Source organism: Schistocerca cancellata, chromosome 2, assembly GCF_023864275.1.
Source record: "Schistocerca cancellata isolate TAMUIC-IGC-003103 chromosome 2, iqSchCanc2.1, whole genome shotgun sequence".
Lineage (NCBI taxonomy): Eukaryota > Metazoa > Arthropoda > Insecta > Orthoptera > Acrididae > Schistocerca > Schistocerca cancellata.
This window is the reverse complement of record NC_064627.1, coordinates 589,159,104-589,185,410: the sequence shown is the minus strand read 5'-3', so window position 1 is coordinate 589,185,410 and position 26,307 is coordinate 589,159,104. Positions and strand designations below refer to the sequence as shown.

At 40.3% G+C, this 26,307-nt stretch overlaps 1 long non-coding RNA gene across 1 annotated transcript in view; it reads left to right on the top strand.

The window, feature by feature from the left end:
- Positions 1–24,874, top strand: part of LOC126162217 (uncharacterized) — a 30,460-nt gene extending 5,586 nt beyond the window's left edge. Inside the window, exon 2 of the long non-coding RNA XR_007535037.1 lies at positions 24,432–24,874. This is a non-coding gene — a long non-coding RNA (uncharacterized LOC126162217). The remainder of the gene's footprint in view (positions 1–24,431) is intronic.
- Positions 24,875–26,307: the final 1,433 nt, after the last annotated feature.

Below are 26,307 nucleotides of genomic sequence, written 5' to 3'. Positions count from 1 at the left end.
AGAGAGAGACACACACACACACACAAAATTCTAGCTTTCGCAACCAACGGTTGCCTTGCCAGGAAAGAGGGAAGGAGAGGGAAAGACAAAAGGATTTGGGTTTTAAGGGAGAGGGTAAGGAGTCATTCCAATCCCGGGAGCGGAAAGACTTACCTTAGGGGGGGGGGAAAAAGGACAGGTATACACACACACACACACACACACACACACACACACACACATATACAAATAAAACACTTGAGTTCTCGATGGCTATCGCTGCTGTCGTAGTCCTGAGTAAAAAACCACCGACTGCTGGGGTCAGCACAGTTTTCCACTTACATAGGCACAATTGCAGCATCTGGCACCAATCAGAGGGGGCCAAAGTGATGCTTATGCAAAAGGTGAATTGCACAGCTCACAGCAGCTCCAGTCCGCCATGGGATGAGTGATGTCGGGACCCTCCTTGCACTACTTGAAGCTATTTTCTGTGTTCCCTACATAAGTCTGACAATTTTCAACAAAAGTAAGTGTTCTAGCTATCAGTGGACACAATTTAATGTGAAATCTGAAACACATTGCCACTTAACATTTCTGAACTAGACAAAAAAATGCTAAAAGTTAAAGTGTGTTTGAATAATAGGATTGAACTTCTTGAACAAATACTGTTTTAAGTTTTGTATATAAGTAACCTTGCTTCACCTCAGGCTTTGCATTGTCATTGTGTTTATTTCTTCTTCGCTTACTTTTTATGTATCTTGTGACAATCCGTTTGTCATAGATTTATACTAAAAACACCATTACTTGATAACTCAGAAAGCTATAACTCAGACAACAGTGTTGGTCCAACCAATGAAATATGTGAGGACCTGCTGCCCTGCATGTTAGGTGGGAAACTTCAAAATGCTAGGGAGCAAACAGTAATAGAAAAGCCTGTGACTTTAGGACTAGAATGGCAGCAGAAGGGTAACTGCACCTGCTTTGAAAATTAAAAAGACCCTTTGAAATCTTGAGTTAGTCCCAAAAATGACCCCACCTTTGCATACCTTTGCATACCTCTGCAGGATATCGTGGCCAACAACTCAAAGTTAACCAGAAGACTACAAAGAAATATCAACACAGAAAAGACTAGAATTGAGGTCTTAAGCATTTTGATATGTAGGTCCTGGCAGATTAGTTTGATGCACTTGCTGATTTTATAGAGAGAAGGAAGATTGATATCTTAGGACCGAGTAAGAACAAGTGGAAGGGAAAGAATTTTGGATCACATTGTAACGGTACTGTATTTTAGGCATAATCTCCACACAAATTTAGGCTCTCATTGTAGTGGTGAGCAAGCTTTGAAATTCCATTGTCATAAAATTTTGTCACCTGGGACTTCAACCAGTTAGTCACACCCTCTGGCAGTTTGTGATAGCCTAGCTTCTGTGCATGATTTGATGCAACAAACTTGGTGAAATTTGTGGAAAACCATATGGGAGCTCCATTATGAATAGGTAGTTTTCTTGAATCTTCTGACTTTTGTGGCCAGATTGTCAGTCACAATGCTTGGCCATCTACCTTGCTCTTCATGGTGAACATCAGTTTGGCCACTTTTAAGCCTCTTGCACTATTAGGAAACTCCGTCAGTGATTATATTATTTCTGTATACATCACCATACCAGTTTCTGATAAATGTCTATTAGTTTATGGTTTTTTGCCTACAAAAACCTTATTACTGAGCCCACTTCATAACTTGCACAATTTTCAAGTGTGGCACACGTTTAAAACTTATACTGTGAAATAATGGCAAATTATATAAACCTCACAATGGCACAGCTGGACTGCCAACTGAACTGATAGACACTCGGACTATAATAAAGCTCCACCCCTTGTTACTGCAGATGAAAACATAATCTACTTTCTGGATGTTATCGTACATGACGTGTCTGAACTGAGGATGTCAGTGAGATAATAATTAAACTACAAGAAAGGTAAACAGAAAGATACTTCCTATTGTGAACGCACTTGAGGACAAGGATGCATGCTGTGGAGATGCGTAATTGTGATGGGAGATTCAAGTGACGAAGTTGGTGAGGAAAGGTTTGGACACTAAAGTGTGCTTGGGCCTAATGGCTCTGGAGTAAGGAACAGAATAATCTCATTATCGAAAATATGTTTCAGGAAACAGCTCAGTCAGTCAAAAGATATATTTGGTTTGGTGAACAGAGACTGATTGATTCTGTTATTTCTGATAAAGGCACTGGAACCCTTTACACTTTTGCAAAAATCCTCATGGGAGAGAAAATGTGGACAGAGACCTAAAGCTACTGTCATTCTGAGAATTACCCCTACAGTAGAAGTGAATCGTAAGAGCCTGAGAAACGGAAAGAAATCGGAAAGGATTTGTGACCAGTTACCCAAAAATTAAACAGGAACTTGAGCAGGGTACAGAATTTAAGGAAGTTCTTGTGGACACTGCAGCAGATGCAGTGGGAGAAACTAGTACAGCAGTGAAAGAGAGGCATCTTCTTGGAAGAATTCCATTCAAGTTTTCCATTCAGTTTGCCATAAAATAATGGAAGACAGCAAAAAAAAGAAAGAGATGAGAAGGGAGCAGGGAAAAAAAAAACCATGGAAAGGCCTAGAGACTCCTGTAAAAATTCAGATACCTGATAATAGTGCAAAGAAAAAAAAAATTGTCTAGAGTGTTCTGAGAAACATGAAGGGTAAAAATAACTAGAAAGCACTGTGCTGAATTGTGAAAAACCAATAAAAGTTCTGGATAAGGAAGATGAAACCCCAACATGGAGATATGAGAAGATATGAAAAGAGATTAAGTATCATGAATAACTGGAATAGATTGACCAGAGAAAGAATTAGGAAAGTCAGAAAAAGAGAAGTGACATGCTACAGACTTTGCCTGATGTTGTCAATGCCTTGAAGAGCAGGGACAAAAGCAAATCACTGGGTGTAGATGGTGTACAGACATGATCAAACCTGCTGCAATTCATAGGCTCCACCAACAGTACAGAGTAATAAATATCATTTGGAAAGAAGGAAAAAGTCCCAGCAGGCTGTAAAAATGGTGTAATTGTACCAATCTTTCCTTGTGTAAGAAAGGAAGCTAGTGGAAATGTGGCAACGTATTGATGTAGAAAATTATTAAACACCATTTAAAAACTATAATTGAACCACAATTTGAAAAAGAATGTTTGGATTTAGAGATAATACAACAGCAGACCACATTTTAGCTGTTTGGATGGTAACACAAAAATATTGGGAGAAGAGAAGAGTTAACATCTTTGTTGTCCTAGATTTAGAAAAAGGCCTACAACAGCTTGCCAAGAGAAATTATGGAAAATCTGGCTAGCAGGAATGTACCAGTCTCTTATCAGCACAGTACTGCCAGAGTTGCATCTCTGTAGGAGATAGTGGCTGGTTGATCACAAGCAAAGAAAGCAAATGGGCACTGCATGGATGCTGATCCTATTCATCACTATGATGGATGAAGTAATTACTAAAGTGCAACAGAAATTAACATATGGAACCACCTATTGAGGCAATTTGGTGTAAAAAGCAATCAGGCAGCCAGCAGACAAAGATTGTGTCAACATTGACCCAGATGGAGAGATATTGACACTTCCAGTACATTGGTAGTATCACAATTTGCTGCACCAACTCTTCTGCCAAAAAAAAAAAAAAATAAAATAAAATAAAATAAAATAAAATAAAAAAAATAAAAAAACCCCAACTAATATAATTAAAAACGATTTCACTTTTACCACTGAGATAGGGTTGTCTTGTAGGACAACCAAATCAGGAATAATTTTTTTACTAAAAACTATACAGAGTGATTTTTCCAATGTTTACAAACTCTAGGGATTGATCGAGGAGAGGATACGGAACAAAAAAGGTGTAATAAACTTGTGTCCAGAAATGCATGGTTTCCATGAAAGAGATCACTCGTTCAGTCATATATTGTTATAGAGTCTGTGGTCTAATATGTGTTGTACCATGCAGCCACAGTTACAGTATGTGTTGAAAATGATTTCCATGTGCCTCAACGCAAGCGTTTACATGCCACAGCAGCCAGGCTGCATCCAAAAAGTGTCAATGGCAGCATGAATATGCTGCTCCAGTGTCTCCACATTTGGAATGGGCTGCGCATACATGATACCTGTGAGATGACCCCATAACCAGAAATCGCACTGGTTGAGAGTTGGTGAATTAGCAGGCCATGCATCTGGACCCCCCCCTTCAGATCCATTGGCCAGGAAAGAAACAGTTGAGATCTGTCCATACATTAACAGCTAAGTATGCTGGAGCGTCATAATGTAGCAGCCACATAGTCCATTGAACTATCAGTGGCACTTCTTCCAACAGGGAAGACAAAGTCACCTGCAGGAAACTCTGATATTGACAGCTTGTTAGGAGACATGGAAGGAAGACTGGTCCCAAAATAGTCGCCAATTATCGTAGCCTACATATTCTGGCTGCATCGACCCTAATGATTTGCTGTCACTGTACCATAGGGGTTCTGCACACAATTCCACAGGTGACTCTTATGAAAGTAGGGGACACTACTCTGTGTAAATGTGGCCTTATTTACGAATAGGATGAATGACACAAATCTCAGAATCATGTTGCCTAGTGATGAAACTGCTCCCGATGCGTAATGTCTGTCGCTAGTAAGCTCTGCACAAGCTGTAAGTGATAAGGGTAGTAACAATTGTCATTGAAAATGTTTCACACAGTTGTCTGGCTTACCCTGTACTGGTGGGCCAACTACTTGGTACTGACACGGCAGTCGCCTTCAACAGTGTTAATCAAATTTTCTTCCTAGTCTGGTGCCCAAATGTTTCAGGTACATCCTTCATGATTTCCTGCTTCCTGAAATGACCATGTCTCAGCCAAATGGCAAAACACTGTTGCAAACATTGAATGCTGTGGTTTCTGTACACGGGGATAGGTCTCGTGATACAATGTTTTTGCCTGCTGCTCATTGCCATTTGTATTTCTGTAAGTAAACACCATGTCGGCAAGCTCTCAATTCGAATACAGAACCATTGTGTACAGCACTGTATCTTATCCACTATAAAGTGAGTCAACAAGAGAAGTGAATCAGACAAAACATTAGCAATTACTATCGCAGGAGAGGGTGCTGCAGCTTGACATATGGGGAACAGTACCACCCTCTAGGAGGAAACCATGCATACTGTAACTGTGGCTGCATGAGACAGCTTGTATTAGACTTCAGTCTATGTAACAAAGTTTGATTGAATAAATGGTCTCTAGCACTTCTGGACATAAGTTCATTAGATCTGTTTTCTTCTGTATCCTCTCATGAATCAGTCCCTAAAGTTCGTACACGATGCAAAAAAAATTATCCTGTATGTGTCCTTGAAACCTGTACTACCCATACATTAGGAAACTGAAGTAAAGAACCACCATGCGACAGCATAAGAACCTGCAGAATGAGATGGTTTGTATGCATAAAGAGGATGGATCAATAAAGAACAGTAGGGAAACAGCTTGAAAAGGAACTTGTAGGCAAAAGACTTGGATGCTTCCACAAGTGATAGTAAATCACCCAAGTGAAATATGATCTGGGAGGAAGAGGAGTGGAACTGTATTGAGTCGAGAGGCAAGAAGTGAAGCTGGACACATACAGATGGAAAGCGATGTTATCTCACCCAGTCAATTGAACATGGGTAATGGAGGAGGATGTAGTTTACCTTGTAGTGAAATTCAAGTAGATAGTTAATGTGCCTTATTATGGATAGATGTTATACTTATCAACTAGAATAAATTAATAATTGGTTTTACCAACTCCCAACTCAGATGATACACTTGGTGAACAGTTCAAAGAAAACTTCAGTCTTTACCTTGAGTCAAATAGGTAGCCCGCTCCTAGAATTGTAGTTGGAAGTTACTTTTATTTACCCTCATTATGTGGGTGAAAATGTATGTTTAAAATTGATGATAGCCATAAAACATTATCAGATATCACATTGAATGCCTTCTCAGAAAATTATTTTGAATAACTAGTTCAGGAGCCCACGCAGTGTAATTGGTTGCGAAAACATACTGGACCTCTGAGCTACAAGTAATCCTGAGCTAATACAGAACATCATGATGGCTCAGGGATTACTGGCCACAAAATTGTTGTAGCAAGACTGAACAGGTCAGAACACTGTTGTAAAAACAGCGAAAAAAGCATGCCAATTTTAATAGAATGCAAACTCTCGAAGATCGGTGAAGTTTTACAGGAGCTCGAGATTTAGCATGATCTTTCAACTCAAGATGCTTTTAATACTTTCTGCAATGAAACTCTGTCCGGAAATCTGGCAGCAAACCCAAAGAGATTCTGACTGTATGTGAAGTGCAATAACGACAAGATGTAATCAACAACTTCATTCATGATAGCGGGAATGTTATCGATAAGTGCCACTACAACAGATTATGAATTACCTGAAAGAAAATAATTTATTGACAAATAGCCAACACTGTTTCAGAAAATTTCATTTTTGTCAAACACAACTAGCTCTTTATTCTCCCAAAGTAATGAGTGCTATTGACAGGGGCTGTAAAATTGATCCCGTATTTTTAGATTTCCAGCGTGCTGTTGACACCCTTCCTCGCTCGCAGCCCCCCCTCCCCCCTCGCCTGCCCTCCCCCTCCCCCTGTGGGTCCGGGGTACAAATAGGCCCGAGGTATTCCTGCCTGACGTAAGAGGCGACTAAAAGGAGTTTCAACCATTTCGGCCTTCAATGTAATGGTCCCCATTAGGGTTTGACCTCCATTTTTCAAAATTCTACAGTAGTACTAGCCTTTTGGGGAAGGACACCTTACGTGGTGTATCACCGGTCCTCAGTCCACTAAGACCTTGGCACTCATCATCGTAATGGCATCGTAACTGCACCCACTGTTCATCAATTCGGGCCTAAACGCCTGATGGGTTGCACAAGTTACGCCCATAGTGCATCCCCATCTGCACCTACGATCATGATGGACTTTCCACGGCATCCAGCACGGTAGTCAGCCCGTTGTGGTGGGGTCATGTACCCTCTAGGTTGTAACCCCCTGACAACACAGAGATCGTACTGCCGATACTTGAGCTGCACCCTCTCCACGTCAGCCAAGGAGTAGATGCCCATCTACCTGGGGCATCAGGACTCCTGGCAACAGTCATCCTGCCAGGTGGCCCTTGCTGAGGCTGGGTGGCGCCCGTGTGGAGAGCCCCTGGTCGGAGTGGGTGGTATTGGGGCGGATGTTTCGCAGATGAAACGTCAACATGCATCAGGTCACTCTGCGGCCGCGTCTTCCAAAAGGAAAGGTTCTGCCTCTGTCTCTGGTTCTGGTACTTCTGCCTTTTCCCCCTTGGCCACTCCCTGGGAGGAAGGACAGGCCCGCCGACTTGGGGCGAAATACTTCCCCCGCTATTTAGTCTGTTCTCGGACCGATGGGGGCACGTTTGCCACCTCCAAGCCCATGTTCTTTGTGCAGCGTATCGAGGATATCTTTGGAGAAATCGAGGCTCTTAGTAAAATGCGTTCAGGGTCCATTTTCATAAAGACCACCTCCACTACACAGTTGGCGGCGCTTCAGGCATGCGACCGATTAGGGGACATCCCAGTGTCCATTGTCCCACATCGGGCGCTCAATAGGACGCAGAGGATTATTTTCCATCGGGACCTCCTGCTGCAATCTGATGAGGAGCTCAGGGCCAACCTGGAGCGCCGCGGCGTTCATTTCGTCCGGCGAGTCCAGCGTGGCCCCAAAGACCGTCACATTGACACTGGGGCCTTTATCCTTGCCTTCGAGGGGGATGTTCTCCCGGAGAAGGTAAAGGTGATGTGCTACCGGTGCGACGTGCGACCTTACGTCCCGCCTCCTATGCGATGCTTTCGATGTTTGCGCTTCGGGCACATGTCGTCACGGTGTGAAGCTGAGCCCCTTTGTGACGATTGTGGACGTCCTCTTCGTGAGGGACATACATGCACCCCACCACCTCGGTGCGTCAGTTGTCCTGGCCTCCACTCGCCTAGATCTTTCAACTGCCCCGTATATCAGAAGGAGAAGAAGATACAAGAATTGAAAACCTTGGACCGCCTGTCTTATTCTGAGGCCAGGAAGAAATATGACCGCCTCCATCCCGTGATGTTGACAACGTCGTTTGCTTTAGTCGTGTCCACTCCTTCCGCAGTATCCTCACCACTGTCCTGTCCCCCCCTCCACCTCCTCACCTCTTCCGGGGTCTATGCCTCTGCCTCCCAAATCCCTCCCTCGCGGCCCCTGCCCCCTCTGCCCCAGGGGCCACCCTTCCTCCTCCTCCTCCTCCTCCTCCTCCTCCTCCTCCTCCTCCTCCGCTGCCTGAGAAGCAATCCTCTTCTCAGGTGTCCATCAGGAAAAAGTTACGGACCCCGGCTTCCGAGGTCCGGCGTTCCAAAAAGGACCCCGAGCGTGAGCACTTTCTTCGGGTCCAGCCCCCACAGCCCACCATCCCTGTGACTCATCGGTCTTCCAAGAAAGCCTCAAAGAAGGAGTCTTTATCCCCCTCTCCACCCCAGCGCATTTCGTCTGATGCTCCATCCGACAGTCGCTGCTCCCGGCCGTCCTAAGTTTCGCCGAGACGCTCCGCTGCCAGGCGCTCAGCTCGTCTGTTGTCAGCGGACGATGCTGCCCCCTCCTGCACAACCCAGAAATGTGGCCGCAGCTGGCGATGACTCGATGGAACAGGATCCGCCTCCCGACGGTTGTAGCGATGTTCCCTCGAAACCCGGCCCTCCGCGCCCATCAAGGTGACCAGCTCTTCACCCGTTTCATTCCCCCTTTCTCTGATTCGCAATGACTCTATTACATTGGAACATAAGAGGCATTCGATCTAATCGGGAGGAGTTACAACTGCTCCTCCGCCTGCACTGTCTGCCCGTCATTGGTCTCCAGGAACTGAAGCTACGCCCAACTGACCGTATTGCTTTTACCCACTATACCTCGGAGCGATCTGACCTAACCCCTGTGGATGGTATTCCAGCTCATGGTGGGGTCATGTTGCTCGTTCGGGATGATGTCTATTACTGTCCCATCCCATTGACCACCCCACTCCAAGCAATAGCTGTTCGTATTACTCTTTCTGCCTTAACTTTTTCTGTTTGTACTGTCTACACTCCATCGTCATCCGCAGTTAGTCGGGCTGACATGATGCACCTCATTGCTCAGCTTCCTCCGCCGTTTTTATTGTTGGGCGACTACAATGCCCATCACCCCCTTTGGGGTTCTCCTGCATCCTGTCAGAGAGGCTCCTCCCTCTTGGTGGATGTTTTCAACCATCTCAATCTTGTATGCCTCAATACTGGCGCCCCGACTTTCCTCTCAGACTCTACTCATACCTACTCCCACTTGGACCTATTGATCTGTTCTACCACTCTTGCCCGTCGGTTTGAGTGGTGTGTCCTTTCTGACACCTATTCGAGCGACCATTTCCCCTGTGTCGTTAGTTTCCTGCACCACACCCCAACCCCACGTCCCTCAAGCTTGGAACATACCGAAAGCTGACTGGGGACTTTACTCCTCCCTGGTGACCTTTCCGGACCACGATTTTCTCAGCTGTGACAGTCAGGTTGAATCGCTCATGGCTGTTATCATCAATGCTGCCGAACATTCCATTCCTCGTACTGCTTCTTCTTCACATCGCGTTTCAGTACCCTGCTGGAATAAGGCTTGCAGAGATGCTATCTGTGCTCAATGACATGCTTTATGCACCTTCGCCGCCATCTTACGCTGCCAAATTGTATTGATTACAAACGACTCCGAGCGCAATGTCGTCGAGTCATCAAAGACAGCAAAAGAAGCTTGTTGGGCCTCTTTCACAACCTCCTTTAACAGTTTTATTCCCTCTTCTGTCGTCTGGGGTGGCCTGCGCCGGCTGTCGGGCATTAAGGCCGACTCCTCGATACCTGGCCTTACTTCAGGTAATGAGGTACTTGTGGACCCTGTGGATGTCTCAAAACGCCTTCGGCCGCTTTTTTGCGGAGGTTTCTAAGCTCCGCCCATTACCACCCTGCCTTCCTTCCAAGAAAAGAGGCAGAAGAGGCTCAGCAACCTTCCTTCCACTCGCTGAATCTGGAAGATTATAATGCCCCTGTTACCATGCAGGAACTCGAACGTGCACTTGCACTGTCCCGGTCCTCTGCTCTGGGGTCAGATGCCATTCACATTCCGATGCTGACACACCTTTCTCCGGCAGGCAAATGCTTTCTTCTTCGTACCTATAATCACATCTGGACCGAAGGTCAGGTCCGCATGCATTGGCGTGAGACCGTCGTTGGTCCCATACCCAAACCCAGGAAGGATAGACACCTTCCTTCTAGTTACCATCCCATTTCCCTTACAGGCTGTGTCTGTAAGGTGATGGAGTGCATGGTTAATGCTCGGTTGGTTTGGATTCTTGAATCTCGACGGCTACTTACAAATGTTCAATGCGGCTTTCGTCGATGCCGCTCTGCTGTTGACCACCTTGTGACCTTGTCGACGTTCATCGTGAACAACTTTTTGCGGAAGTGCCAAACGGTAGCTGTGTTCTTCGATTTGGAGAAGGCTTACGATACCTGTTGGAGAGGAGGTATCCTTCGCACTATGCAGAGGTGGGGCCTATGTGGTCGCCTGCCCCTTTTTATTGATTCATTTTTAACAGATCGAATGTTTAGGGTACATGTGGGTTCCGTATTGTCCGACGTCTTCCTCCAGGAGAAGGGAGTGACTCAGGGCTCCGTTTTGAGCGTAGCCCTTTTTGCCATAGCGATCAATCCAATTATGTATTGCATTCCACCTAACGTCTCAGGCTCTCTTTTCGTCTATGACTTCGCGATCTACTGCAGTGCCCAGAGAACATGCCTCCTAGAGCGCTGCCTTCAGCGTTGTCTTGACAGCCTATACTCGTGGAGTGTGGCTAATGGCTTCTGATTCTCTGAAGAGAAGGAGGTTTGCATCAACTTTTGGCGATATAAAGCATTCCTTCCACCATCCTTTCATCTCGGTCCTGTTGTTCTCCCATTCGTGGAGATAATGAAGTTTTTAGGGCTCACACTGGACAGGAAACTTTGTTGGTCTCCGCATGTCTCTTATTTGGCTGCTCGTTGTACACGTTCCCTTAATGTCCTCCGTGTTCTTAGTGGTTCATCTTGGGGAGCGGATCGCACTGTCCTGCTTCGCTTATATCGGTCCATAGTCCGATCAAAGCTGGATTATGGGAGCCTTGTCTGCTCGGTCATCCCTCTTATGCCATCTTAACTCCATCCATCATCGGGGGTTACATCTTGTGATCGGAACATTCTATACTAATCCCGTCGAGAGTCTTTATGCTGAAGCTGCTAAATTACCATTGACCTACCGGTGCGACATACTGCTTTGTCGGTGTGCCTGCCGGCTGTTGTCAATGCCCGACCACCCCTCTTATCAGTCCTTCGCCAATTCTCTCGACCGTCAGTATGGTTTGTATGTGTCTGCCCTGCTGCCCCCTGGGGTCCGCTTTCGTCGCCTGCTTCGACAATTGGATTTTGCCCTCCCTACCACATTCAGAGAGGGTGAGAGCCTGACACAACCTTGGCTCCAGGCTCCGGCTGTGCCTTTGTCGTCGGTGACGTCACCTTTAAATACCGGCTCCTTGACCAGTGTTCCAGCTTTACGGCCAAGCTTTTTGCTCTCAATCAGGCCGTTCAGTATGTCCACCGCCACCGCCATTATCCGTATGTACTCTGCTCTGATTCACTCAGAGCCTTGGAGCTCCATATCCAGTCCATCCCTTGATGCAACGGATCCAGCAATCCCTCCATTCTTTTGCTTATGATGGCTCTCCTGTTAGCTTTATGTGGGTTCCAGGCCATGTAAGAGTGCCTGGGAATGAGGCTGCTGATGCTGCGGCCAAGGCTGCAGTCCTCCTGCCTCGGCCAGCTCCAGCTTCCTTTTGTGTCCCATTGTCTGACATTAGTGGGGTTGTTTGTAAGAGGCTTGTGTCATTATGGTGGGATACTTGGTCGTCACTTCAAGAAAATAAGCTCCAGGCCATAAAACTGTTCCAAACAGCTTGGACAACCTCCTCCCGACCATCTCGGCGAGAAGAGGTCCTTTTGGCCAGGTTGCAGATTGGGCATTACCGGTTTAGCCACCGCTACCTGCTATCTGGTGACCCGGCCCTGCAATGCCCTTGTAGTCATGCATTGACAGTGCGCCATGTTTTATCGTCGTGTCCCCATTTTAATAAATCTCGTGTTTTCCTGTCTCTGCCATCTACTTTACAGGAAATTTTAGCTGTTGACGCTCAAGCAGCTACTCGTGTTCTTCGTTATATTACTTTGACGGAATTGTCCAAAGACATCTAACTCTTTTAATTATTTTATCTGCGTCTTTGTAAGAACTTTCTGGTGTTCCCCTCCCTTGAGTTTTACTAGATTGTATGTGCACTTACGCGCTAATACCTCAGTAGTTGAGTGCCCTAAAACCCCACAAAACCCCTTCCTCACAATCGACTTTAATCAAATTGCGTACTTACGGTGTATTGTCTCAATTGTGCGACTGGCTTCATGATATCCTGTCAAAAAGAGCACAGTTGGTAGTAATTGGCAGCAAGTTATTGTATAAAACAGAAGTAATATCTGGCATTCCCGAACGAAGCATTAGAGGTCCTATCCTGATCCTAATCTATATAATATATTTAGGAATAATTTAAACAGCCCTCTCAAATTGTTTGCGGCTGATGATGTCATTTACTGAGTAGTCAATTCATCATATATCAAAACCAGTTGCAAAATGATGTAGACAAGATATCTTTAGGGCGCAAGAAGTGGCAATTGGCTTTAATAATGAAAAATGTGAAGTCATTCACACTTACGAAAAGGAATCTGCTAAATTTTGGTTACATGCTAAATTCCACAAATCTAAAAATATTATAGTTATGAATACCTTAAATTGGAATGATCACATAGATAATATTGTGGAGAAAGTGAACTACAACTGCATTTTATTGCCAGAACACGCAGAAAATGCTACAGGTTTACTAGAGTGACCTTTGTCCTCGTGTGGAGTATTGCTGTGTGGTGTGGGATCTGTATCAGACTGCATTGACAGAGGACATCAAAAAGGTGAAAGAGGGCAGCTTGTTTTGTATTATTCACGAAACAGATGAGTGTGTGCCCTGGATGTTATGCGAATTGGGGTAGCAACCATTAAAACAAAAGCATTTTTCATTGCAGCAGGATCTCATCATGAAATTTCAATCACCTGTTTTCCCTTTGAATGTGCAAGTATTTTGTTGGTACCCACCTGCATAGGGAGAAATGATCATCATAATAAAGTAAGATAAAGCAGAGCTTGCACAGAAATATTTAAGGGTTTGTTTTTCCTGCAAACTGTTCTGGAATGGAACAGTAGAGAAATATCTGGAAGGTAGTGTGATGAACACACTTACCAGGCACTTAATTGTGAATTGCAGATGGTGTGTGTGTGTGGGGGGGGGGGGGGGGGTGATGTCTACTAAATGCAGGATGAGATGCTATTGTTGCTCTGGTAGATCTTCTCTGAACTGTGCTAGACATGTTATAGCCACTTCTGTATTTTGGTAATGTCTCTGTTGTCATTCATGGTTCTAGCTGTTAGGAATTTGATAATTCAATTTTCAGGCTCACTTCACCCCTCTTTGAATAACTGTTGTACAGTTGGCTGTCAGATTGTGCATCTCCTTCAGTTTGAGATATTAAGTGTTTTAGAACGTATTGTGGTATGTATAGTGCTATTTCCTAATCCACAGTGGTGTGGAATACTATATTGAGAAACATACTTGGAATGTAAAGGTGTATATGCAGAATGAAGTAAGATACTCTCTCCTTATCACTACAAATAACATGTCTGTTGACTTGTAGTAATTTTCAAGCAGCAGTGACATGTACAGCCTCCTCTCACTACTGAATTTGCTATGAAATTTTACTCCTGCAAATGTGTAATCATAGGTATGGTAAGAACAGTAATATCCCTGCATGGGAGAAGTTTTATTCAGGTAAACTGAATGTAATATTGTATTGAAAATTTATATACTATTCATCTTACAAGACTAAGAATGAATAAGCTTACCATATGTTGCACTGCTAAATGAGATAATGTAGTTGTAAAACAAATACTGGACTTGCAGTCAGTATCAAACTGGTTCAAATCCCAATCCAGCCATTCACATTTAGATTTTCAGTGTGATTGCAAGATTGCTTACAGCAGGTACTGAGATTGTTCTTTCGGTCTTTCGGAAGATGATAATTTAGAACTGAGAGCCAGATTGAGACTTGAGGTGGTGTAAATTAGAGGTTGTGTGGCACTCAATATTAGATTGTCACACACATTTTACAGTTGTCTTTTCTTGACAGGAGCCGAAGAAGGAACTACATGGCAACACACATACACAAACTCAAAAATTCAAACTAGTTAGCATGTGCATTTGTGGATGAGTGCGTGCACGTGTGCACCTGCTGCTGTTTCAAGATTTGCCAAGTAGACACTATTCTTTATTATGTTACATTGTCTACATGTAGATCAGTTCTGTACTGTATACAGCCATTTCATTTGTATATGTTGACAATATCTTTTGGGGATACCATGTTTAGCCCATAGCTAAAGTTACATGTGCTTCACTCTTTTTTTCTTTCTTTCTTTCTCCCCCCCTCCCCCCCACATGTATTCTTTCTTTTTTGGTGGGGGAGGGGGTCAAGCTGTCTATGTTTATACCTTCTTCTGGTTATTTTTTATTACTCTAGTCTGCTATTGGCTATTCATTTCAAGCAAATATTAGGACATTGCTTGAACAAGAGTCCTGTAATTTTATCTGAATCCATCACTAACTCGAGGCATTTTTCCAGAGAGACAAGAATTTAAACTGGAAAAAGCACGTTTTGGAACTCTTAAAACAACTTATTCAGCCACATGTGCTCTTAGAATCATAGTAGAGCATGGGGCGGGAGAAATCGGTAAGCTGACAATATTTTGCAAATTTTCATTTACTAATGTCATACAGAGTAATGTTCTGGGGTAACTGATCTCTAAGGAAGGTAGTGTTTGTTGCACAGAAATATACTTTAAGAACAATATGTGGTGCCCACCCACAATCCACTTGTAGATATCAGTTTAAATAATTAGGCAGCCTGAATACTGCTTCACACTGTATTTATTCCCTCGTGACTACTGGTTCAAAGTGTCTTTATTCCTTTGTGAAGTTTGTTGTAAAGACTCCATTGCACTTCAAAAGGAACAATGATGTAGGTAATTACAATATCAGAAGAAAAAATTACTCCACAGTAATGTTGTTGTCAGCACAAAAAGGGGTGTACAGTGCTGCAACTTAAGTTTTTTGATCACTGACCCAATGGTCAAAATGTCTCACAGACTCCAAAATAAAATTTGAAAACCAACTAAAAAGTTTTTCATTGACAACTCCTGGCATTCCATAGAAGAATCAGAGATCAGTTTTAAACATATTTTTATTTTATGTTAAAAGTTTTGACAGATTAATCGTTCATCTTCAGAAGCCTACAAAATTTAAATCGTAAGAATTTGGCTGTACATTTATGTAAAGCATAAGAGGTGTATTAGAAAAACTTATTTAATAATTTATGATAAAGTTCTTATTTACATTATCCCAAATTTTGTAGGCTTCTGAAGATGACAGATTAGGATGTCAAAACTGGCAAAGCAAAATAAAAATAACTGTACAGCTGATTAATAACTTGTATTCTGAAATACGAGGTCCATCCAGAAAGTGAAGAGCATTTGTGCAAACAGTCCACGCACCTGTTTTGAGGCTGTTGCTTGTTTGATGTGATGCAGACAGTTGCTGCTCGCAGTTGTAAGTATAGGGACCGATGACCTTAGCAGTTTGGTCCCTTCAGAACTCTCAACATTTGACTGTTTGTTAAACAATAAATGCAGACATAGCTGTGACCATGTCTGTGCCAATTGTGAATCCTGCCAACGGCATGGTACGAAGTGTTGTTCATTTTTTGGAGATGTAAAACGTTAGGCCCTGTGACATTTACCATAGACTTGTTAGCATTTATGCTGAAGGTATAATGAATGCACCCAGTGTCTGAAAGTGATGCATAATGTTTAAAAATGGGAGAACAGATCTTCATTATCAAGAAAAATCAGGATGACCCACCATTATCACAGATGCACTGAAACAAAACATGGATTGCATCATTTAAAAAAAATTATGATTCATGATTAACAGCATGTATGAACAATGTTAGGAAGTGTCTCGTCCAATTGTACATGAAATTATCACTTGGCACTTGGGATACCTCAAAATCTGCGCACAGAGGCTGCCACACAGTCATGGATGACCAGAAAGCTGCGAGAAGGGGTGCTGCATTAACATTCTTGGAGCATCATGAAAGGGACAGCAACATATTCATTGGCCAGATTGTTATAGGGGATGAAACTTGTTTCTCATAATACCCACACAATGAAGCAAGTCCATAGATAGGCATCTTCAGTTGCCACAGAAGCCACGCAAATTTAAAAAAATGCATCAACTCAAAAACTGATGGCTTCTATATTTGCGACAGTGAAGGGGTCCTATTGTCGAATTCGTGTCCCGCAACACACCAATAAATAGTCAAGCTTACTGTGCTATCCTTGAATGTCTTCATTGGGCTATTCACAACCGCCGAAGAGGCAAGCTCTCAGGTGGAATTGAAGTTATGGGTGGAAAAATGGGCTAACCCTTGACTGTAAAAACTTAGAGATAAGTGTTCCCATCTGTTCTGGGTACAGGAACTATCAAAATTGACATTGGTCTCACCCCTAAATATCACGTACCCTGCAACAGATGACAACACTTATCTCTAAGTTGAGGGTTAGCTTATTTTTCCGTGGATGTCTTCAATTGTTCTGTTGCATGACAAGGCGTGTCCACATACTGCCCAGCAGACACAAACCTGCTGCATGAGAAATTCCAGTGGGACATTTTCGAGCGTCCTCCCTACAGTTTGGACCTGGCACCATCAGAATTTTTTCTGTTTCCAAATTTGAAGGAGCTCTTTGCTGGTTAATGCTTCACAAATCATGATTTCCTGAAGGATAATGTTGTGACCTGCTAGAATAGCCATGTGGTCATAGGGTGTGAAGGGGGTATATCCAAAATGGTGCCAAGGTACAAGAATTGCCTAAATGTCAAAGGCTACTGTGTGGAAAAGTATGTGCCAAAACGTGTATATTCTGTTTCTGTATTATTATTATTATTATTATTATTATTATTATTATTATTATTATTATTATTATTTCTTCTTTCCTTTCTCAGACGTTATGTCTGGTTAAAAATGGAAAGTGACGCGGACCTTGATCACGCGTGACTTCCTTTTAACTGTACGGTATATGTTACATTGCATTTAGGAACTTTCAGATAATTGAACATGTATCAATAATTACAGATTTCTGTAGTTGTATATATACGTTTGGATGTAGCTGTATTGCATTGATGTACTGTTGGATATTGTGTGGTGTGACACCTGTAGTTGATAGTATAATTGGTATAATGTCAACTTTATCCTGATGCCACATGTCCTTGACTTCCTCAGCCAGTTGGATGTATTTTTCAATTTTCTGTCCTGTTTTCTCCTGTATATTTGTTGTATTGGGTATGGATATTTCAATTAGTTGTGTTAATTTCTTCTTTTTATTGGTGAGTGTGATGTCAGGCTTGTTACGTGGTGTTGTTTTGTTTGTTATAATGGTTCTGTTCCAGTATAATTTGTATTCATCATTCTCCAGTACATTTTATGGTGCATACTTGTATGTGGGAACATGTTGTTTTATTAGTTTATGTTGTATAGCAAGTTGTTGCTGTATTATTTTTGCTACATTGTCATGTATTATGGTATATTTGCTAGTATTGTACACCCGCTTGTGATGTGATCTACTGTTTCTATTTGTTGTTTGCAAAGTCTGCATTTATCTGTTGTGGTATTGGGATCTTAAATAATATGCTTGCTGTAATGTCTGGTGTTCATTGTTTGATCCTGTATTACAGGGAGTCACTCCATGTCAAGTCAACACACTTTAAATAAAAATTTTACCTCACCCTCTTAGATTTTGCTGAAAGTTGGTATACTTATAGTGGGTGCTGAAACTAAGAAAAATACTGTATTTCAATTTTTTACCTCAAGCTATTCCTGAAATATGGTCATGAAAACTTTTCAAAAACTGGCCAAAAATTTGTGAATGGACTTTTTTTAAATTGCCATAGGAGCTGCCCTAATTGAGCTAGAGAACTGGGAAAGGTGTCATTTTGCAGCATTTTTCATGCTCTTTCCAGTGATAGACAAAAAACATAGCCTCTAATTAATAACCTTTTTCAAAATGGTAATTAATATTTTGATTTAATTTTTTTACAAAAAGTACATAATTGAAAATTTTCAAAATATTTCCATAACTACTTCATTCTTTTGTAAATCACATGGCAAAATATAAATGTGGGATGATGATGATGGGTTCATTGTTAAAAAAAAAATTATTTTGGACTTTTGTTTTTCACTAACGGCCCTAGTTTGACCAAACTGACCTTTAAGGTAGTACATCAGTAGAAGACCGTATACATAGGGCTTGATGTCTGTACAATAATTCAGAGACTGGAGCCATTGTTGAAATGAAATGATGTAGTCTGCATTGTTACCTTCTAAGGCTTTGTGTGCCTACAGCATTATTGTGCACTGTGGTTTTAGTGCAAATCAATTGTTACCTCTGTGTTGACCAGTCTGTATCTATTATATTTAATAGTTCATTTTTAAGTAAATTTATACATTGAAGGACAGTTTATAAGTGGTTTTTGTATAAATATGGAACCAAGTAAAAAGTGCAGTGCTGTAAGAGTGCAGTGTTGTAATCCATTGAAGAAGTCAAATCATTTTATTAGATACAGAAAAAAAACTGAAAAATGTCACAGCATGGATGCCCAAATTATTTCCTCAAATACCAAGTGGTGCTAAGATTTGTGATAAATGTAGGAAAGATGTAACCAAATGGAAAAATACACCAGAGCCCATCAGTGATGATCTTCTGGATCAGAGATAATCATCCAAGACCAAGACCCTGACTTCACTCCAACTTCAGTAGCTGTTAAAACATTTAACACAACACTTCAAGAACTAGGAGAGTCCCCAATTGACAAGAGAAAACTAACATCTAGGCATTACGCCAAATCAGAAGTGAAGAAAATCTCATCAGTGTCATGTAAACTTTTTGTTGCTCCTGAAACTTCGTCAGATACTGATACTGATGAATCCGTTCTTGAAAATCTTAAAAGAAACTTTAAAAATTCTATAAGTAGAGCAAAAAAAACTAATGATTCTTACAAATTTACCTGAAAAGTGGAGTGTAAGGAAAATAATGAGGGAATTTAATGCTCCTAATTACATTGTTCGGCAGTCCAAAAGAATTTTAAAAGAGAAAAGTGACCCAAAACCAGGGAAGTGTTCACCAACAGAAACTGTCAAAACTGTACATTCATTTTATGAAAATGATGAAGTTAGCAGGGCAATGCCAGGTATTAAAGATTGTGTGACAATTACAGAAACAAGTGGAAATAAAACAAAAATATCAAAAAGACTTATTTTGTGTAACCTTAAAGAAGCTTACAAACATTTTAAAGACAAGTTTCCTAACATAAAAATAGGTTTCTCTAAATTTGATGAGTTGAGACCAAAACATTGTGTATTAGCTGGCTGGAGTGGCATACACACTGTCTGCGTGTGCACAACTCACCAAAACATAAAATTAATGATAGAAAATGCCAAACTAAATACAGTAACAAACAGCAGCTTAAACAATTATAAGCTGTGCATTGCAAAAATGCTTTGCAACCCATCATCAGTTGATTGCAACATGGGAAACTGTGAATACTGCCCAGGAGAAACTGTCATACGTAAAATTTTAAAAAGACTGTTTTCATGAAAACTTAATTGAACAAGTTCAGTTCCGACAGTGGATGTCAGTTGACCGATGTAATCTGGAAATTGTTCAAAAAACTTCTGAAGAATCCATAGCTTTATTTTGTAGTAAGATGTCGACTTTGATTTGGCATGACTTCATTGCCAAGTAACAACGAACATTCCTTAACGCCACAAGAGGAAACCTTATGGAATCTGACTTTGTTGTCATATGTGATTTTTCAGAAAATTATAGTATAGTTCTACAGGATGAAGCTCAGAGTTTCCACTGGACAAGACTACAGATTACCATTCATCCTTTTGTTATATATTACAAACAGGAAGACAAAATTGAGCATATGAGCTTTGTCATTGTTTCTGATTGCCTGGAGCCACAATACAACTGCGGTTTACACCTTTCAAAAGAAGCTAATTTCATATCTAACAAATAAATTTGAAGAGATTCCAAAAAAGATATACTATTATTCTGACGGTTCTGCCACTCAGTATAAAAACAAGAAAAACTTCCTGAACCTTTGCCTTCATGAGGAAGACTTCAACATAAAAGCTGAGTGGCACTTTTCAGCCACAGCACATGGGAAAGGGCCTTGTGATGGAGTAGGGGTTGCAGTAAAGATACTGGCAGCTCGTGCAAGTTTGCAAAGGCCATACCAAAATCAGATCCAAACTGCACAAGATCTATTTGAGTGGGCAGTAGATAATATCATAAATGTTGATTTTGCATATTCCACTCAAGAAGACTATGCTGCTTCAGAAATATTCTTAAAAAGCCAACTTGAAGAGGCATTGACAATCAAAGAAACACAGAAATTTCACGCTTTCATTCCCAACACTACATCAAAATTAATAGTCAAATACTTCTCAGGTGATATGCAGAGTTGGGAGAGGGAAGTAACTACATCACCAGACAAACTGAAGTTACAAGGTGTATCAGACTATGTCATCACTGTATATGGCAGAAACTGGTGGCTTGGGTACATTTTAGAAAAAAACGAAGAACTTGATGAAGTGAAAATAACTTTTCTTCATCCATGTGGACCAGCTAAGTCATTCTCTTATCCTGCACATGCAGATGTCCTGTGGGTGTCAGTTGTGGATGTTCTCACAAAAGTGAATCCATTTACTCCGACAGGGAGAACATACATTCTTAATGAAAGTGATGTAAACCAAACCCAGTCAGCTTTATTAAAATGTAATATGTGAAGTTCCAAGACAATTTATTGGGAAACTGCTTTCAACTCAAAACTTAAATTTTTGTCTCAGGTTAGTGTTAATGTATATTTTATAGAAAGTTGTTTCAAAATTATTGTTAGTACCTGCATTTATCTGTTGTGGTATTGGGATCTTTAATAATATGCTTGCTGTAATATCTGGTGTTTATTGTTTAATCCTATATTGCAATCATGAATGCTTCCGTCTCACTGTATATATTGCTTTTTCTTAGCCATGTGTTGGATGCGTCTTGCTCGATGTGTGGCTGTGTTAGATGATACGGGTGCTTGCCATTTAGTGTTTTCGTTTTCCAATTTACTTTCTTTGTATCTGTTGATGTTATGTGATCTAAAGGGTTGTAGAAGTGGTTATGAAATTGCAATGGTGTAGCCGATGTATTTATATGAGTGATTGCTTTGTGTATTTTGCTAGTTTCTGCTTGTTCTATAAAGTATTTTCTTAAATTGTCTACCTGTCCATAATGTAGATTTTTGATGTCCATGAATCCCCTTCCTCCTTCCTTTCTGCTTAATGGGAATCTTTCTGTTGCTGAATGTATGTGATGTATTCTATATTTGTGGCATTGTGATCGTGTAAGTGTATTGAGTGCTTCTAGGTCTGTGTTACTCCATTTCACTACTCCAAATGAGTAGGTCAGTATTGGTATAGCATAAGTATTTATAGCTTTTGTCTTGTTTCTTGCTGTCAATTATGTTTTCAGTATTTTTGTTAGTCTTTGTCTATATTTTTCTTTTAGTTCTTCTTTAATATTTGTATTATCTATTTCTATTTTTTGTCTGTATCCTAGATATTTATAGGCATCTGTTTTTTCCATCGCTTCTATGCAGTCGCTGTGGTTATCCAATATGCAATCTTCTTGTTTAGTGTGTTTTCCCTTAACTATGCTATTTTTCTTACATTTGTCTGTTCCAAAAGCCATATTTATAGCATTGCTGAATACTTACGTTACCTTTAGTAATTGGTTGAGTTGATTTGTTGCTGCCAGTAGTTTTAGATCATCCATGTATAGCAAATGTGTGATTTTGTGTGGGTATGTTCCAGTAATATTATATCCATAATTTGTATTATTTAGCATGTTGGCTAGTGGGTTCAGAGCAAGGCAGAACCAGAAAGGACTTAATGAGTCTCCTTGGTACAGTCCACACTTAATCTGTATTGGCTGTGATGTAATATTATTTGAATTTGTTTGGATATTAAGTGTGGTTTTCCAATTTTTCATTACTATGTTTAGGAACTGCATCAATTTAGGATCTATTTTGTATATTTCCAATATCTGTAGTAACCGTGAGTGGGGTACACTATCAAAAGCTTTTTGGTAATCAATGTATGCGTAGTGTAGTGAACTTTGTTTAGTTTTAGCTTGATATGTCACCTCTGCATCTATTATCAGTTGCTCTTTACATCCTCGTGCTCCTTTGCAACAGCCTTTTTGTTCTTCGTTTATAATTTTGTTCTGTGTTGTATGTGTCATTAATTTCTGTGTAATGACTGAAGTTAATATTTTGTATATTGTTGGTAGGCATGTTATGGGGTGATATTTAGCTGAGTTTGCTGTGTCTGCTTGATCTTTAGGTTTCAGATAAGTTATTCCATGGGTAAGTGTATTAGGGAATGTGTATGGGTCTGTATTATTATTATTATTATTATTATTATTATTATTATATAATATCTTAGGATGGTGAAACATTCTTCACTATCTGGTTGGCCTTTGTATATATCATACTAGACTTGCATATGAGGGCCATCCAGAAAATAAAGGACATTTCACCACCATAACAAGATATTCATTATTAAAAATGATGCATAAACTAAATATACATGTTTTTGGCATGTACTTTGACTGCTTTTCCACAAATATAGGAAAAGGGGGGCGGGGGGGGGGAACCTATAAATGTTAAGCACAGAGCCGTATTTAGTATTTACAAATTAATTTGTGAAGTGAATGTTAAATGAAGTGTTTCACATCAGTATGATTTATTGTGCAGATGATCCATGGAACATGAAGCTAACCAAACTAAACTTGCATTTTGGAGGACTAGGTAACCAATCCCACATGTGACCATACAGATATAGGTTCTCCACAGCTTCCCGACATCATATGGTGTGTGCTAAGATGATTCCTTCTATAGAGCGTAATAATTTCCTCTCTTATACTGGCCCAGTTAGAGCTAATCTTCCTTCCTTTGTACTACACATCTCTTTTTGACCATTTTGTTAATTAATATAGTACAAATAAGTGACTAGTTCATATTGATTGGTTCTCTTCTGGATCAATGTGGAATATCAATTTATACATGTTTATAAGGCTCAACTTGTCTTGTGATAAATTTACTGGCAGTTCCAGAATGAAATTTTCACTCAGCAGTGGAGTGTGCACCGGTATCAATCTTTCCTGACAGATGAAAACTTAGGTGCCAGACAGAGACTTGAACTCAGTAGGCTACCTTTATCTTTTGCAGGTGCGTGCTTTACCAACTGAGGTACCCAAGCACGACTCACGACCCATCCTCACACCCTTACTTCTGCCAGTACTTTGTTCCTACCTTCCCAACTTCACAGAAGTACTCTTGCAAAACTAGCAAGGAAAGTTTCATATCGGCACACATTTCGTTGCGGAGTGATGATTTCATTCTGGAATCATACCCTAGGCTTTGGGAGATGAGGTACTTTCAGAAGTAAGGCTGTGACGATGGATCATGAGTTGCACTTGGGTAGCTAAGTTGTTAGAGCCCTTGCCAGTGAAAACCTAAGGTCCTGATATGGTGTCTCAGTCCAGCACACAGTGTTAATCTGCCAGGAAAGTTTTACTGGCAGTTATTTTCAGTTATGTGTCGCAGTCCAAATCATAAATTCATTCTTTGCTGTACCGGTAATAATTTATAATCTGAGTAATTCTTTCTCAAACATCAATATAAAATAGTTTACTATGTGGAATTTATTGACATTGGGCGTTAAATAAAGTTTGTAGCCCCATAGATCAGGGTCATTGAAATAGTTGTTGCAGTTTAATGTATAGGTCGTGGGGTGTATTTGTGTTTTGGAGGAAAGCTGGAGTGAGATGAATCTGACATTCATATGCAGGAATCATTTAAGGTAAAAAAAAAAAATATGGTTGTTAATAATTGGCTTTATTTTTTAAATTATGAGAGTATTTTACATTCTTTGTGTAGAAGTAATTTGATCTCATTACTGTAATATAAATAACATAGTTCTGTCAAACGTGTGCCATTCAGCTGCCAGTTGACCTTAACACCACTTCAGATGTTGCCATACTTGTGGTATTTCTAATGCTATCATATTTCAATTATGCTGTTCTGCTTTATGCCACATCATCAATTGTGAGATACACTTTAGTTTAGTGCTCGGACATATGCACAGTGCTGCCTTTTTATTTTGTGCTATAAGCATAGTGTCTCAACATGAAAGTGGGATATCAGTTTACAAAAAATTATAAAGGTCATCTGGTTTTGTGATAAAGTCACTGAAATTTATTTTCAGTTGTGTATCCCACGACAAACTACATGCATTCCATACAGTACACGATAGTCTGAGTAGCCTATGTCATTTATCTTGGTGTACTGTTTAGTTGAAAAGGAAGCTCTGTGAGAAATTCAGAATTCTAAAATATATTACTATGTTATGAAAGAAATGTGTATTTTGCAATATGCTACTTATTAATAATAAACAATGGACTTTTATATACATAGTGTAATCATCATTGTTAATGCTGCTGTTGATCAAATAATCTATTGGTAATATTGTAATGAACAGAGGAAATTGTTACTGTATTATTTACACATTTTGTTATAAATGTGAAGTCTCATTCTTTTAAAATCCTTATGAGTTGATGCTGCATTCCTATTGTTTATTTTTTAAATTCATATATCAGTTTATACTGTCTTTCTTTTTTTCTTGAGAAATGAGCCTTCAAATGATAAATCTGTACATTCTCAACATTGCTAAAATTGTTGATAATGTTGATATGGATAAGTATAAACTTACAACAAATTAAGATGTTAATATGTTAAGGATAATTGCTGCAGTGAATTTTAAATTATCCTTAATGACATGCAATGGCATAAACAACACTATGACTTTTATATATTGGAGATCTGTGAAGGATTTTCAGTTTCTTTGTTTTCCCATTATAACTGCCTTTGTAACTGTTAGCTTACAGATGAAGAGTGAACTGAAAACCAAATTCATCATAAGTGGATCATATGATCTGGCCTTGTATGACAGACATGGCAACTATGAAACTACATAATCAAAACTTATTATATGAAACAGTGAGCAGAGACACAAGGATTCACAAACATTGATATATGAAATAGTTACTAGTGATTCATATAGTACTCTAGTGAGTTGTTTGGGAGTTTCAACCAATGATACGAAACTTAAGCACTTCATCAAAATAATTCTAACCAGAGTTCTGTTTTTCTTATCACGGCCTTTGGGCTGATGTAAGGTATAAAATTTAATACAGGCACAAAACATTTAAAAAACTGAAATGAAATCAATGGTATTGCCAAATACAAGTATCTCCCTGGCAGTAACAACATTATTCTTGAGCAGTTCTTCCAGTTTTCCTATAATTGGTGGGGGGTTTATGTACATCATTTTCAGAAATATAGTGATCACTGCTATATCATCATTTCCTCTGGATGACTGTGTCTGACTCTTGTATTGCTTCATTCTCTTGCTCCTAATTTTCATTGGTATACTTAGTTTACACATTTATAGTGAATTGCACCATATACTTTACACAAAGTATTAGGCTGATTCCTTGTTTGTCAGTGTACATCACGTATATTATTTCTCTATTGGTACTACTGCATCCACTTCATAGTGATTACCTCACTTACTTGTAGGCTATTTTAATTTATTTCTTTGACATTCATCATTATACGGGGTGAATCTGAGAAACTCCAATAAAATTTCAGAAGTTGTTCAGATATATTTTTTGAGAAGTTTGATATAATTTTGTTTGCTTTCTTTGTATCTCTGTTGCACCTGAAAATATCAATACAATATTGCAAGTGTGGCCAGTATATGCTGTGTGTCTTGTTCGGAAACCTGCTTATTCCAGTCATTCATACTTTCTCCTTTCTTTCTATTCCTCCAGTAATACCTATTT